A 16,277-nucleotide genomic window follows, 5' to 3' on the forward strand; every position below is an offset into this window, starting at 1 on the left:
TTGGCCGGCCGTCCATGCCCTAGCCCGTCCCACACGCCCTTCGTTTTATTATTTTATTATTATTTATCCTATTTTTCCTTGAATTCATCAAATTCCTTGATTTCATGGTATTTCTCTCAAATTATGAAAAATTCCCTCAATTCATCAAAAATACATGAAAAATTCACAAAAATTAGGGAAACTCGTGGGATCGTGCCCAAGCCGGCCGGCCATGCCTTCCACGGTCCCACACGCCCTTGTTTTTATTATTTTAATATTTTTTGCTTCCCTGAACTCATGAAAACTCCTTCAATTCATGGAAACTCCCTAAATTTATCAAATTTCTCAAAATTCATGATTTTTTCATAAAATCATCAAAATATTATAAAATTAAGGAAAAGGCACCACGGGACCGTGTCACGACCGGACGACCATTCCTTGACCACGGCGGTCCCATGCCTCCTCATTCCTTATTTTATAATTATTTTTCATTATCTCATGGTGTTTTCCTCAGTTTCGTCGAAACCCTAATTTTGGCATATTTTCTCGAATGGATGCTCGTATTAGGTCCATCACCTGCACGCTAGAAAATATCAAAATTCTCAGGACTGAGACGCGGACGCCTTGGGGACACGATCAAGCTATCTTGACCGACCAAGATTGGCTCTTTGGCTCACGGAAGCCGGTCCCATCAATTTTCACAGTTTTGACCTAATTTGCACAATTGCTCGTATTAGGTCCAAAACTCTTCCAAACACTTTGGATTTTCATGAAGTGATCGTCAGGCGGTCACGTGACAACCCAGGGCCGGTTTCATGACTCCATGGTCGGTCCCTCTCCTCGTCATAATTAATTAGGTTTTTTACTCTAAGGCTCAGACGAGCATTTTTGAATAAATGATTAAGCCAGCATTTAATCATTCTTCCACCAACAAATCGTTAACTCTTCAGGAGTTTTTCGTATTTGCTCACGTGAGATTATGGACACTACATGGTTGATCCACGGTCCCATGTATTCGCTCCCTCCTTCGTCCCATGGTTGAAATTCTGACGAACCATGAATTGATCATCAATTGATCAAATTAGGGTTTCTGAATCCAAGGATTATCATTCCAGATTCCAACCTTAATAATTTTACGACGACCTCATGGTCATTAATTTTATTAATTATGCTCGGTTCAACGACCAGTATTCTAATTAATATTTTTGGTACGCTGCAAATAATCCATTAGATGAGCAACACATGCTCAGACGATCAAATATTCAACAATTCATCACATGAACAACACTTTCTTAGATGATAATGTTTTCTCAAACCAAGGGATATTGGTTCAGCAATCAATATTCAACGATCCATCGAATGAGCAATACTTGCTCACTTCATCGAAAGAACTATACCTCTGTCTCATGACATGTTCAACTCATGAGTTTCTAAACATCGTGTTCAATTCAACAACTACATGGACTCATCGTCCCATCAAACCACGAAGTCATCAATTGACTAACAAACCACGAGACGTCAATCGTGTCACTGGGGGATATCACTTAGGGTTTTGGTCTGGCGGTTTATGGCATGTGTCTTGAAACACACGATGGAATGTGAGCAAGTCATGCAATCAGTTGAAGGAATTCACGAGGTAGTGGGTAGAAAATCGACCAAGTCTCCACACGTTGAGCGACTTGTTTCAAACACGATCTCCGCTTCCCCACTCCTTGATTCCATCAACTATCACACTTCATGGAATCATGGTGTCTAAAATTCCAGCAATATAAATAAGTCTTTGAATCATGATTGAATGATCGACATCATCAGTATCATCAATATCATGTCAAACTGACAACACGAGATCATCAACTCATCAATTGAGCAACTACTCTCAATTGAGAAATTTCAATCACTCAGAGCTTATCGTATTCAAAATTTACACACCCACAATCTTTGATTACCATTGATTCACACATTTCTCAGCTTCCCTCCTACAGATCAACCCATCCTCTCTTGTGACCGAATTTACTCTGGAACGGTCATTGTCTTGATTTAGGCCGGAGTACTACAGATTGATCTCTCGAATCTAAAGCACCCCCTTTGCAGCGGTGCATCTGTGTGAGGTTTAACATTTTGCTCGGTTCGAGGAGTCTCCTCCGTACGGTCGTCTCCTCAATTCCTTAAAAACCAGCAAATCGTTTTTCCCCATCTACATATTGGCGACCACAGTGGGAGATTAATCTCTCGGTTGCAATCTAACAATCTCACAAGATGGTTGGTCTTAGGACTAATTCAACTAATTCAGATCAGAATATTTCAAACGAACACATTCCTCATGTTACACCTGGCGGCATGGAGGCAGAGGGATCCCGACTTTGGCAGAGTTGGCTCAAATCCTAGAGGTCCATACCAGGAACATGGACCTGATGAAGGAGACGATAAACCACATCCTCGACTTTCATCAGATTAAGACATCCGAGTTAGGCGTATCTCCGCTCCAGAAGCCTCAACACCGGGGACTGAGACGTCATCTGACCCTCAAATCAACAGCTTCACCACATACGAGAAGCCGGTGGAACAAGAGGTCACACATTTGATTGAAAATCTATGTGAACTCCTGCACTTCTCCAGGGATCAGCGCACAGACACATTTTCAGCACTCAACCAGATATCATCCAGCGTGCAAATAACGCCACCAACACCATCAGTTGAAGAAGTCTCCCTAGTGCCTGGGCATTCGATCGACAACATCTCTTTTGGAGAAGAATCGCATGACGGATGAAGGACACAACCGAGCATTGTATGTCACTGGTTTCATCAAAGGCACCGAATTTAGAAGAGCTCTTGTTGACACCGGTGCTTCCAACCAACATTGTCACTATGAAGACTCTCAGGATGGCCAGATTCCCACAAGGTAAAATCGTTCGCTATCCCATCCTAATGACAGGATTTGAAGGAAGTCAAAGCCATACATATGGATATGCATACATAGATTTGAGGGTGGGGCCGATTCGATCGAAAGCAAAGTTTCATGTGATCGAGCAAGAACCTGACTACCACATAATACTGGGACGCCCATGGCTCCATGATAACAAGGTGGTTCCTTCAACATACCATCAATGCATGAAGGCCCTGCTCGACAACAAGATCGTTCGCATTCCGGCTTCATCATCTCCTTATGCTCCCGTCTATGATACTGAGTTCCTTGAATCTCAAAAAGGCGTCCCGGAACCTCCAAGCAGGATTCGCAGTACTCCACTTCCAAGCTGGAAGACTATCGAGAAGGCTGATAACGATCCGTCATCCTCAGCTGCTAAAATGATCAAGTCACCTACTACACCGACTAAACGCCATAATGATCAAGTCTCAACTCCAGGGAAAACTTCACGACCGATCGAGACGTAGAAGGGAGAGTCATTTATCGCCGACGGAAAGATTAGCAATTAATCGGGGAGAACGATGAAAAGTCTCCCCACCATGAAGAATCGTGTCAGAGTGAGCTATCACTTGAAGAAGAAGTCCAAGATGCCCCACGACAACTACAGGACGGCACTGACTCTACCACTGACGATCTTGAAACAATCAACATTGGGACTGAAGACGAGGCCAATCCTGATCAGTTCAGCGCTATCACCAGAGGAGCGGACCGAGCTGGTAAAATTATTGAAGAATATCAAGATGTCTTCGCCTGGACGTACGAAGAAATGCCGGGTCTGGATGACAAACTCGTCACCCATCACCTGCACATCGTCCCTGGTTCCAAAGCTGTCAAACAACCGACAATTTAGACACGAAGTCGAGGAGCAAATCAAGGTCGAAATCCAGAAACTGTTGGCAGCAGGGTTCATCAAGCCTATTCTTCATCCAACGTGGCTAGCAAATGTGGTACCTGTTAAGAAGAAAAATGGTCAAATCAGATGTTGTGTCGACTTCAGGAACTTGAATAAATGTTGTCCAAAGGATGATTTTCCTCTACCCAACATTGACATGCTCGTCGATGCAACCAGTGGTCACGGTATGTTCTCATTCATGGACGGCTATAGTGGGTACAACCAGATCAAGATGTATGAACATGACGCCAACAAGACTGCGTTCCGTACTCCCATTGGGAATTTTCACTACACTGTGATGCCCTTTGGATTAAAGAATGCTGGTGCCACCTATCAACGAGCCATGACTGCCATATTCCACGACATGATGCACAAGCAAGTAGAAGACTATGTTGATGATGTGGTGGTAAAATCGAAGACTCGAGCATCTCATCTCGAAGTTCTAAGGCAGGTGTTTGAAAGGTGCAGAGAATACAAATTAAAAATGAATCCTTTAAAGTGCGCATTCGGAGTTTCTTCCGGAAAATTCTTAGGATTCCTGGTCACGGCTGAAGGGATCAAAGTCGACCCAGACAAGGCAAAAGCTATTACCACCATGCCTCCTCCACGTACCGTGAAGGAACTACAGAGCTTTATGGGCAAGGTAAATTATATTCGACGCTTCATTCCTGGATTAGCTCAACTCATTGCTTCGTTCACACCTCTGCTGAAGAAAGGAGCAAGCTTCACCTGGACAGCTGTTCAACAAGAAGCTTTCCATAAAATACAACAGATATTATTGTCACCGGCCGTCATGAGGTCTCCAGTGCAGGGACGACCTCTGATTCTTTACACAGCCTCCAGTGACGTCGCCATCGGCGCACTCCTCGCTCAGGAAGACGACGAAGGCGTCGAACGACCGATTTACTACTTCAGCCGCACAATGAGAGATGCTCAACTCCTGAATCCAAAGGCCGAAAGGGCATGCCTGGCATTGGTACATGCAATCCAGAAGTTCAGACATTACTTACTATCTAACAGGGTCGTACTCATCTCCAAAGCTGATCCCATAAAGTTCTTGCTATCAAAGCCAGCCTTGATAGGAGACCAGCGAAGTGGCTACTCCAGATGTCAGAATTTGACATAGCTTGCACGCCACCTAAAGCCATCAAAGGTCAAGCGGTCGCAGACTTTCGCTGCTTTTCCAGGGGAAGACACAACAACACTACATGAAGAAGTGCCCGGCGAATTCCCAGACATCTTGGTCATCAAGGAAGAAACATGGCTTCTATACTTTGATGGATCTGCCACCCCTAGTAGTGACACCGGAGGAGCGGTAGTGCTGGTGTCTCCATCTGGTGAAGTTTTCTCACATTCGTTCAAGTTGGATTTCCACTGCACCAACAACTCAGCGGAATATGAAGCCTTCCTATTAGGATTATCCTTGGCCAAGCAAGCAGGAGCAACACACCTCGAGATAAGGGGAGATTCAAAATTATTGGTCAACCAGATGAATGGAACATATTCTCTCAAAGAAATCACACTTGCTCCATTCAGAACCGAAGCTCAGCGACTGTTGACCTATTTTGCTGACGCAACGATCGTCCATACTGGACGGACTAACAATAGGCATGTGATTGCCTAGAACTCTCGCCTCCAAGCTGCAATTCGAAGGAGCACAGAAAACGATCACTGTACAGAGCGTACGTATCATCGACTTGGCTCACTCAGATCGAAGACATTCCAGCGAACGATTGGCGAGCACCCATCATTCATGAATTGAGCAGCTCTATTTCAGAAGGCCAAGTCAGCCTCAAGGAATTGAAGAACTACTTCTTGCTTCATGGAGGGCTATACTATCGAAACCCTGATGGATCTCTATCACGATGTCTTGGGAGCGACGAAGCGGAAGAACACTCAAGCGCATACATGAGGAAGTCTGTGGGCAAACGTTAGTGGTAACACTTTACAGAAAGCTTCAAAGAATGGGGTACTACTGGCCATCCATGGAGACTCAGTCAAGAGCTTTACAAGGATCTTGTCCTGATTGCCAAACACCTCCTCATCACTTGGAGGTTTTGACGGTCCACCACACTGGGGACTGGAGGGAGCCTTACATCAAATACCTCCGGGACAACGAACTACCACTGGAAAAAAGCAAGCAGTCAAACTCATTCAGAAAGCTAAGAGATTCGTCTATCTCGATGGGATCTTATACCGCAAAAGCTTTGGTGGAAATTTACTGAGGTGCTTAGCCGAACATGAAATCCCTACAATCCTGAAGGAAGTACATGATGGAGAACATCAAGGAAAGAGGAAACTATTTCTTCAAATTCATGAGAAATATTGGCCAACCATGGAAGATGATGCAGCCGCACACGTTCAGAGGTGTCACCAATGCCAAACCCATGGTAATCTCATCCACACTCCTTGTCTCCCGTTGAATTCTGTGAATAGTCCGTGGCCTTTCTACAGCTGGGGACTAGATATCATTGGGAAGATCAATCCAGCATCTTCAAAACAACATGAATACATCATCACTGCGACAGAGTACTTCACCAAGTGGGTCGAAGCTATTCCTCTTCGAAGCACCACTGGAGTTACGATTGCCGCCTTCATCAAAGAGCACATAATATGCAGATTCGGAGTTCCTAAGCATATCATCACAGATAACGGAACTCCTTTTGCCAATCAAGATGTTGAGAAGCTGCTCAATAAATATGGGATCAAACAAATCTTCTACGCCTTACTATCCACAAGGAAATGGTCAAGCAGAAAGTACCAACAAGACTTTGGTCAGGATTATCAGTCGGACGATTCATGACAATCCTCGATCATGGCATGAGCAATTACCCATGGCTCTATGGGCTTACAGAACTGCACCAAGGAGCTCGATCGGTACTTCGCCATATTCCCTTGTCTATGGAGCCGACGCCATACTTCCAGCAGAAATCAAAGTTCCCTCAGCCAGGATTGCAGCATCCAGTGGTGTACAATGGGATGAGGCCGAAATCTCCAGATCAAGAATCGCTGAGCTAGATATGCTGGAATCAAGGAGAACCAAGGTGGAAAAATATGTGGAAGCTTACAAACAGAGGATCTCCAGAGCCTACAACAAAATGGTAAGACCTCGAACATTTCAAGTAGGAGATTTGGTATTAAAGACGGCAAAGCACATTCAACAAGACATGTCCGCTCCTAAGTTCTCTCCTAAATGGGAAGGGCCATATGTTGTTATCAAAGCAGTGTCTAGCGGACTACAAAATTTTAGCAATCAATGGAGGAAAGGAAGGAAACATCATCAATGGAAATGGCTCAAAGCTTATTATGCCTGATCCATGAAACAAACTACCTCTTCATCATTTCAAGCATTTTCAAAAATGTAATTTCATTCCTCCAAAGAGCATGCGAATGCTCCTTTGTTCATTAAACATTTCATAAATGAGCAAAATTCGTTCATACCATGATCAACTGTTTCACCTAACTAGAAACTCAGATTTACTCAAAAAAAACAACCACAAATGCTCACTCAGAGCAAACCATCCAGCAACGGATAATCCCTGTAAGAAGCCTCGTCAAGCTTCTTCTGAAAAATCTTGGTCTTTGCCTTCAAGTCTTCGACCGCTTTCTCAACCCTTGCTGACTCCAGAGCCAGTATCCTCTCCTCATCCAGTAAAGCTGCATTCATGGAAATTGCATCAGCAGCCTCTGCCGCCTTATGAACCTTGATTATCTCAAGACGACGACGGAGCCAGCTTACATTGAATCGCAATATCTCACAATTCGAGATCATTTCATCCCATTGGTGCAGTTCATGGTTTTTGACGTCTCGCAAGTGCATCTGATTCATTTCCTCGGATGATCGGCAATAGCCCCGCTACCGTGGTTAAAAGGGTTGGAAGAAAACCTTTCCACACTTCTGTGGTAGCAATGTGACCATACTTCTTCCAGATCTTGGTGTACAGAGAGCATGACATTTGGGAATCACGAATCCGCCGACCATTTCATTGTCTGGGAAGGTATTAATCAATGGGGCTTCGAATAAAAGTCCAGCGGTTGGGTATTCACGAGCATGGACACCGTCTCCGGTCTCCACGGATCCTACAGAATCTTCACATGCCTGGTTACTGCTTTCCTCAACCTCAACCACGGTCACGGACTTTCCACTCTTTCTTCGTCTAGCATCGACGACGACACGGACATCCGCCTACGATGAAACGAAGGAGTGTTAATCCCGGGACTCAGTACAATCTCAAGAGTCATAGGTTTACTTACAGACGATCCAGCTTCAGCACGAGCCGATCCATACCGGGCAGGAGCTCTAACAGTCCGCTTAGGCCTTGCATTATGAGGAGTAGCATTCTTCTTACAGTCCTACGACAAATCATTCTATTGTGATCAACAATCTCGATTGAACAGAGACAAGAAAGGAGAAGAAGAAGAAGTGTACAACTTACTGAGATAGACGTTGCTATTTCATTTCACGCTTCGACTGAAGATCATCTTGAGAAGAAATGCTATTGCTCGACATGACGGCAAGAGGGTAGGATCAAAACTTCTCTGCACGATGAAACTGACTCAGGAATGGAAGAAATATTTGCGTGGATCATAGATTTGGAGTCTTGATATATCAGGCGATAGTCATATAGTCAACTCAGTTACGAGTTTCACTGAAACCCTAGGCTTCAAAGATCGATACCGAAGACGCGGAGGAAAATAACACACTGGGGACTGAACATCACGGGTCAAAGGATAGGCCACGCGGCCTTGTACACGTCATGAATTCTCAGCCGTGTTACTTCTCAAAAATCGACAAGTCATGATGAATTTGGATATATGGACATTGGTCCATGTCATGGATTAGAAGAAATCGACGTTAACAAAATGTTCATCATTCAGAAGAAAAGTCTAATTGAAGTAAAGTCGTTTAAACAGTCAAAAGAAATATCCACTATGAAGACTAAAAAGGGAATGCTCTAACGTCTAAAGAAGATGGAAGTAAAACTACTCGTCGGACTCATCCGAATTGTCAGCTTCATCGTCACTGTCCTTCTCGGAATCATCTTCTTCAGAGTCACTGTCAGGATCATTGGTGAAGTCCGGTGGACGGAAGATAACATCATCATCTGAATCCGAGTTATCTTCTGCTGCAGCTTCAGCTTCAATTTTCTTCATCGTCCTCTGATGCTCTCTTTCATATCGATCAGGCTTAATGTAACGCTCGGATGGTTCCCATGTGATCTCTCCTTCAGAAGCATCAGCATCAGAATCAGAAGGCACCCCATCCAAGAATTGACGCTTCTCCTCAACCCTCTGTCTCTTACGCCGGGTGCGATCTTTTTCACGTTGACGGGCATCCTCCTTTTTGTCTTCAGCTCTTTTCTTTTCGAGTTCAGCAAAAGAGACTCTTCGCTCACCCAAGGAACATTAGGCTTCGCCCCTTCCTGGGTAACCCTAGCCTTTGATTTCGCTACAGGAGCGTCGGAATCCTCATCAGAAGAGCCAGAGGAAGAAGAGGAATACCAGTAATCGTAATTGCTGTTATTGTTGGTCGACATTTTCTGGAACCGGAAGATCAAAGATTACTATGTAAACAAACCAACATCAGCAAAAAATGGTAACTCTTAACTCTTACCTTTTATACTTCCACTAACAATAGTGATAGTAATGCTAGAGTTAACACCTCAAAATCGTTCGTCTCTTCGAAAACTGCAAAAAACGAACGAAACTTTATTAATTTCGAAACTGATTTTTCATAAATCACACAATTTTAATGTGAACATTCACACAACTGACCTATGAAGTTCATAACAATAAATATTCTATCATAAATATATTGTCTATCTTCGAAGGTTCCTCAAAACCCACGTTTTGATTTTTCGAAAAAAACAGCAATTAATGCAACTTGCATACATAAATTCTCAAGATTTTATCTAATGAAAACAAACATGCAAATAAAATATATCATCATATTTTGCACAATATATGTCACGGCTGCATATATATATATATAAAAAAACTATTTTTCCTTCGTATCGTCATTATTTGTCTTTAAAACGAAGGTTTATTTCAAAAAATATTGTGAAAGCTCACATCTCATATGATAAAGTTTTGTATTTACATGAAAGCTCATAAGCAAAATTTTATCACTGGACACAAGTTCATCATACATATTTTCCTTCGTGTCATCGTTATTTGTCTTTAAAACGAAGGATTATTCCGATTTCATGAAAATTCACTTCTTTTATGATAAACCTTGGTACACATGAAAACTCATAAACTAAGTTTTATCACTGAACCTAGGTTCATATACTAAAAAAAATCTCTCCTAAATCAGGGATTATAGTTAGTTTGCAAAACTAACGATCGAACGAACATACGTTTTCAAAAAATGAGGGTTTTTTCATAAAACTCACACTAATATACACACATGTATATAACTTCATCATGATCAAAGCATTAACAACTCATGAGGATCATAAACATCAGAAAACGAAAAAAAAAATTTACCTAACGTGCGGAGGCCGGAATTCGGCCGGATGACGGTCGGACGGCGCCGATGATCGGTGGCGGCTGGCGGCTCCGGCGGAAAAACTCTCCTTACCTGGCGTGAAGGTGATGAAGGTGATGTTCGTGTGTTAAGATAATAATAAATAAAAAAAAGGATTAATCCCTTTTATATCAATTTTATTTCCAAAACCTAATTTTCTAAGGATTTCCTTATTGGGCCCGACCAGCGAATCCTAACTGACCACGGACTCGCCGTCCAAACCAGAGGTTCAACACCAATTTATGCTCATAAAACGACGCTCCAATCATGACATTGAAGACTTCATCAAGTCGTGGTTTTCTCATGCTCTCTAAATCCGGTAACGTCTTAACTTACGACTAAGTTCAATTACTGGTATTATTATTTATGGCTGGAAAATCACCATTTAATGCTGACTGAGGAACACAGCTTTCCTCAGTAAGCAGGAGACTTAATGTAGATGGTGGATTTTCGACAAAGACTAAATTCGTAAACTCATAATTATACGAAGCTATGATTCAGCAATCAGACGTGAGTATCGAGACACGGGTCTCTCATCGAATTCTCAACGGAGAGTACCTTCTCTCAGAGTACATGTGGATATGTAGTCTCACGAATGGACAACGACATATCTCATTAATACTGAATACTTTCAGTGATTATTTTTATATAGTATCACGAGATGGACGGCTCCTAGACAGCTTGCTCTGCTAGTATAGAGCGATAACGTCTTCAGGAACAAACAACGAGTTTACCCTGACTATATAAAGGATATGACTTACCGACAAGCTCGTATCAGGATAATTAATGCTCCTAGACAGCTTGCTCTGCTAGTATAGAGCCACAAAGTTAATTATTCCTAATTACAATTTCTCATATTCCATGGTCGAATCCACGACTGGTCCCATGGAATGGCAATAACAATTGTTCTGATTCTATGATCGAATCCATGGCTTGATCTCATAGAATATCAATAACTATTATCTCATTACTCCGATTTCATGATCGAATCCACAACTGGTCTCATAAATGGTAATAGATAAATCTTAATTACTCTGATTCTATGGTCGAATCTACGATCCCATGGAATGGTAATGCTCACTTTATTATTCCGAATTCGTAGTCGAATCCTCAGCTGATCCTATGAATTAATAATAAACATCTTATTACTCAGTTCTGTGAATTATTCTCCACTGAATTCCACAATTAGTAACAAATAGTCAACAACCGGGCGTCTGAGCTACCTCTAAGTAAGTCCCGATTCAAATGGTGAAGGTGTATTCAACGACGATACACTAACAGTCACCACACGAACGAGTATTTCAAAAATACAACGAAACGATGAACCTATGCAAAATAGGGAAGAAAATACTAAATAATTAAAAATATTGACCAGGGTGTTGGGAGCACGGACACACGACCGACCGACCGTGTCGTGGTCAATCCCACGCCAGTTTTATATTTTTAATGCATTTTATTATTTTCCATGATTTAATGAAAATTCTCTCATTTTATCAAATCTCTTTCGTCTCAAGGAAACTCCTCGGTTTCATGGTACTTCCATAAATCCATAAAAAATAATATAAAATTAAGGAAAGGAGTGAGGGGCGTGACCATTCGCCAACCGGCCATGCCTTGGTCCCAACCGGCCCCACACCCCACGGTTTCTTATTATTTAATTATTATTTTTCTAATTTCATGAAAAAACTCCTTGATTTCATGGTATTTTGCACAAATCATCAAATAATAATAATAAAATAAATTATGAAAACTTGTGGGACCGGTCCTTGGCCGGCCGGCCATGCCCTAGCCGGTCCCACACGCCCTTTGCTTTATTATTTAAATATTATTTTTCCTATTTTTCCTTGATTTCATGTTATTTCTCTCAAATTAGGAAAAATTCCCTCAAATCATCCAAAATACATGAAAAATACACAAAAATTAGGAAAACTCGTGGGACCGGGCCCAAGCCGGCCGGCCATTCCTTCCACGGTCCCACACGCCCTTGTTTTTATTATTTTAATATTTTTTTCTTCCCTGAACTCATGAAAACTCCTTCAATTCATGGAAACTCCCTAAATTTATCAAATTTCTCAAAATTCATGATTTTTTCATAAAATCATCAAAATATTATAAATTAAGGAAAAGGCACCACGGGACCGTGGTCACGACCGGTCGACCATTCCTTGACCACGGAGGTCCCACGCCTCCCCATTCCTTATTTTATAATTATTTTTCATCATCTCATGGTGTTTTCCTCAGTGTCGTTGAAACCCTAATTTTGGCATATTTTCTCGAATGGATGCTCAATTGCACGCCAGAAAATATCAAAATTCTCAGGACTGAGATGGGGACGCCTTGGGAACACGAGCATGCTATCTTGACCGACCAAGATTGCCTCTTTGGTTCATGGAATCCGGTCCCATCAATTTTCACAGTTTTGACCTAATTTGCACAATTGCTCGTATTAGGTCCAAAACTCTTCCAAACACTTTGGATTTTCATGAAGTGATCGTCAGGAGGTCACGTGACAACCTAGGGCCGGTTTAATGACTCCATGGTTGGTCCCTCGCCTCGTCATAATTAATTAGGTTTTCTCGCCTAAGGCTCAGACGAGCATTTTTGAATAAATGATTAAGCCAGCATTTAATCATTCTTCCACCAACAAATCGTTAACTCTTCAGGAGTTCTTCGTATTTGCTCGCGTGAGCATATGGACACTACATGGTTAATCCATGGTCCCATGTAGTCTCTCCCTCCTTCATCCCATGGTTGAAATTCTGACGAACCATGAATTGATCATCAATTGATCAAATTAGGGTTTCTGAATCCAAGGATCATCATTCCAGATTCCAACCTTAATAATTTTACGACGACCTCATGGTCATTAATTTTATTAATTATGCTCGGTTCAGCGACCAGTATTCTAATTAATATTTTTGGTACGCTGTCAATAATCCATTAGATGAGCAACACATGCTCAGACGATCAAATATTCAACAATTCATCACATGAGAAACACTTTCTTAGATGATAAATATTTTCTCAAACCAAGGGATATTGGTTCAACAATCAATATTCAACGATCCATCGAATAAGCAATACTTTCTCACTTCATCGTAAGAACTATACCTCTGTCTCATGACATGTTCAACTCATGAGTTTCTAAACATCGTGTTCAATTCAACAACTACATGGACTCATCGTCCCATCAAACCACGAAGTCATCAATTGACTAACAAACCACGAGACATCAATCGTGTCACTGGGGGATATCACTTAGGGTTTTGGTCTGGCGGTCTACGGCATGTGTGTTGAAACACACGATGGAATGTGAGCAAGTCATGCAATCAGTTGAAGGAATTCACGAGGTAGTGGGTGGAAAATCGACCAAGTATCCACACGTTTAGCGACTTGTTTCAAACACGATCTCCGCTTCCCCACTCCTTGATTCCATCAACTATCACACTTCATGGAATCATGGTGTCTAAAATTCCAGCAGTATAAATAAGTCTTTGAATCATGATTGAATGATCGGCATCATCAGTATCATCAATCTCATGTCAAACTGACAACACGAGATCATCAACTCATCAATTGAGAAACTACTCTCAATTGAGAAATTTCAATCACTCAGAGCTTATCGTATTCAAAATTTACACACCCACAATCTTTGATTACCATTGATTCACACATTTCTCAGCTTCCCTCCTATAGATCAACCCATCCTCTCTTGTGACCGAATTTACTCCGGAACGGTCATTGTCTTGATTTAGGCCGGAGTACTACAGATTGATCTCTCGAATCTAAAGCACCCCCTTTGCAGCGGTGCATCTGTGTGAGGTTTAACATTTCGCTCGGTTCGAGGAGTCTCCTCCGTACGGTCGTCTCCTCAATTCCTTAAAAACCAGCAAATCGTTTTTCCCCATGTACAATGATGTGTGGAGTCGATAGCACTTTGCGAAAGAGAAAGGTAAAAAAAGGAAGACAGGCAAACGCGAGTCACGAGTTAAGTAGATTAGATACCTGTTTAGGGTTGGGAAACCTAATAGTAAGCCCCGCTTCCTTGTGATCTATGAGTAGACCGACAGCTGGTATCCCGTACCGCACAAGAAATAATAGAGATGTGGGAACCAGTACGTTCAAAGGCAAGACAAGGGGATAAGGAAGAGAGGATACCTCGTCAGGAACAGACCAGTACATCTTCCAAGGATTACAGTTTAGAAGATGACGGTGCTGAGAAAGAGGGGCCTCTCTGGAAACCCCATTCTCGTCAATTCCCCAAATAAAAAGACCACTTACCACGAGAGGAAACACTGCCCAGTCATCATCCTGCTCAAGCTTGAGAGTACCCACACCTGGAGGTAGATTCTTCAACGAAGAAGATTTGTGAACAAGCTCGATACCCCACTCTTGGTATCTCTTAGTTCTAGTGAATCTTGCAGAATAGCTAGCTCCGAATGAGTCAGCAGTGTAGTCGCGAGGATTGAATTCTCCCACCGAGAAAGGTATTTACGAAGCACCCTTACCGGAGCGAGTAGAAAACTCGCCAGAGATGCGAATAACGCTACCAGTAAGTTGGAAAACCCCACATTGAAGCTTACTCAGAATCTCGAGAAAGATGGGGTTGGAAGGATTGTAAAGAAGGAAAGTAAGCCCCGTCCTCGGTTGACCTAAAGAAACTATCATCTTGTCTGAGGACCAAGCATCGGAAAGAACCCACCAGGAGTTCAACTCCATGTCCGGAGTAGCGTGAATAGAAGGAGTCATTGAGGAATCATCAGCAGGGAGAAGAGACAAACCCTTCTTTTGGAAGTCTGCCTGAAACTCTTCGTAAGAAATAAGCAAAGAAGGGGGTAATACTTTCTGAGAAGCCATGATAACAAAGAAAGATGAAGGAAGAGTAAGGAGGTCGAAGAAAGTTGAGGTAAGAAGGAGATCTGAAAGGGTTTGTGCAGAAGGGAAGAGAAAAGAAAAATTTGAATAGAACATGGGAAGACATATTTAAAGTAAAAGGGAATGACCGGAAGAACCGGTTGGGCGGCGTGATCGAAGTAGTATAACCGGTAATAGTTGTTTACTAAAAAAAACATGGGAGAGTAAAAATCGGAGAGTGGAGAACGTGGCGGTTGAAGAATTTCTAGACGGTTCTTATTCCGTTCTCGTGAAATTAGAACGAAATAAGAAAAAGCAAAATGTAGGTACACAAAATAGACTCACCACGTGTCAACACGAGAAGGCCTTAAAGAGAGGAATGTATCTCGGTCAAAGATCCCAATCAGTGACTTGTCAAATCAAGTCATAATTAATGAACCGGCGAAGATACATGCACGAAATAATAGTGCAAACCGCGAGAAAGCTGTGGGAGAATTCGGAAAGGTATCACACGCAACAAGTATACAGGCGAAGGAAGATTGCTTGGCCCAAAAGTCATTCGACAAAGATAATACTTATTGAGCAAGAAATAGGATAGCTGTCCCGACAGGATCACATGGGGATAAACGAAAGAAGGGGAAAAACTTTATGGAAAACGGGTCGGGCGAAGGATAAAGCAAGACCATGAAGCTCCCACGAAGAAAAATGAGTTGTCCAGCACTAAGGGTGATATGCCTATAAATAGAGGTCCTTGGGCAACGAATGGAGGATGGAATTTTTGGTAGAGTAGGAACCTTAGCTTAGAGAGTAAGATTAGGGTTTTCCTTTGTGTGTAATTTTGTAACCGAGAGTTCTCATTCTATAAATTAATAAAATTTCTTTAATAAAATTGGTATCTCGTGTCTTAGATATCGTTTAGTTATTATTTGGGTGTACTACTGGTTTTCGGTAGTTACAGTATTGTTTCAAACCATTTGTTATCATCTTGTAATAAAGAGAAAACTTTAGTCTGCTTCTCGTTGTTGTTTTGTATTGTAGAATTTGTTGTGTACTATATTGTAAACCATTTGTTTTGTATTGTAAAATTTGGTACAAGATAG

The sequence above is a fragment of the Papaver somniferum genome, chromosome 5, assembly GCF_003573695.1.
Source record: "Papaver somniferum cultivar HN1 chromosome 5, ASM357369v1, whole genome shotgun sequence".
In the NCBI taxonomy this organism is placed as follows: domain Eukaryota; kingdom Viridiplantae; phylum Streptophyta; class Magnoliopsida; order Ranunculales; family Papaveraceae; genus Papaver; species Papaver somniferum.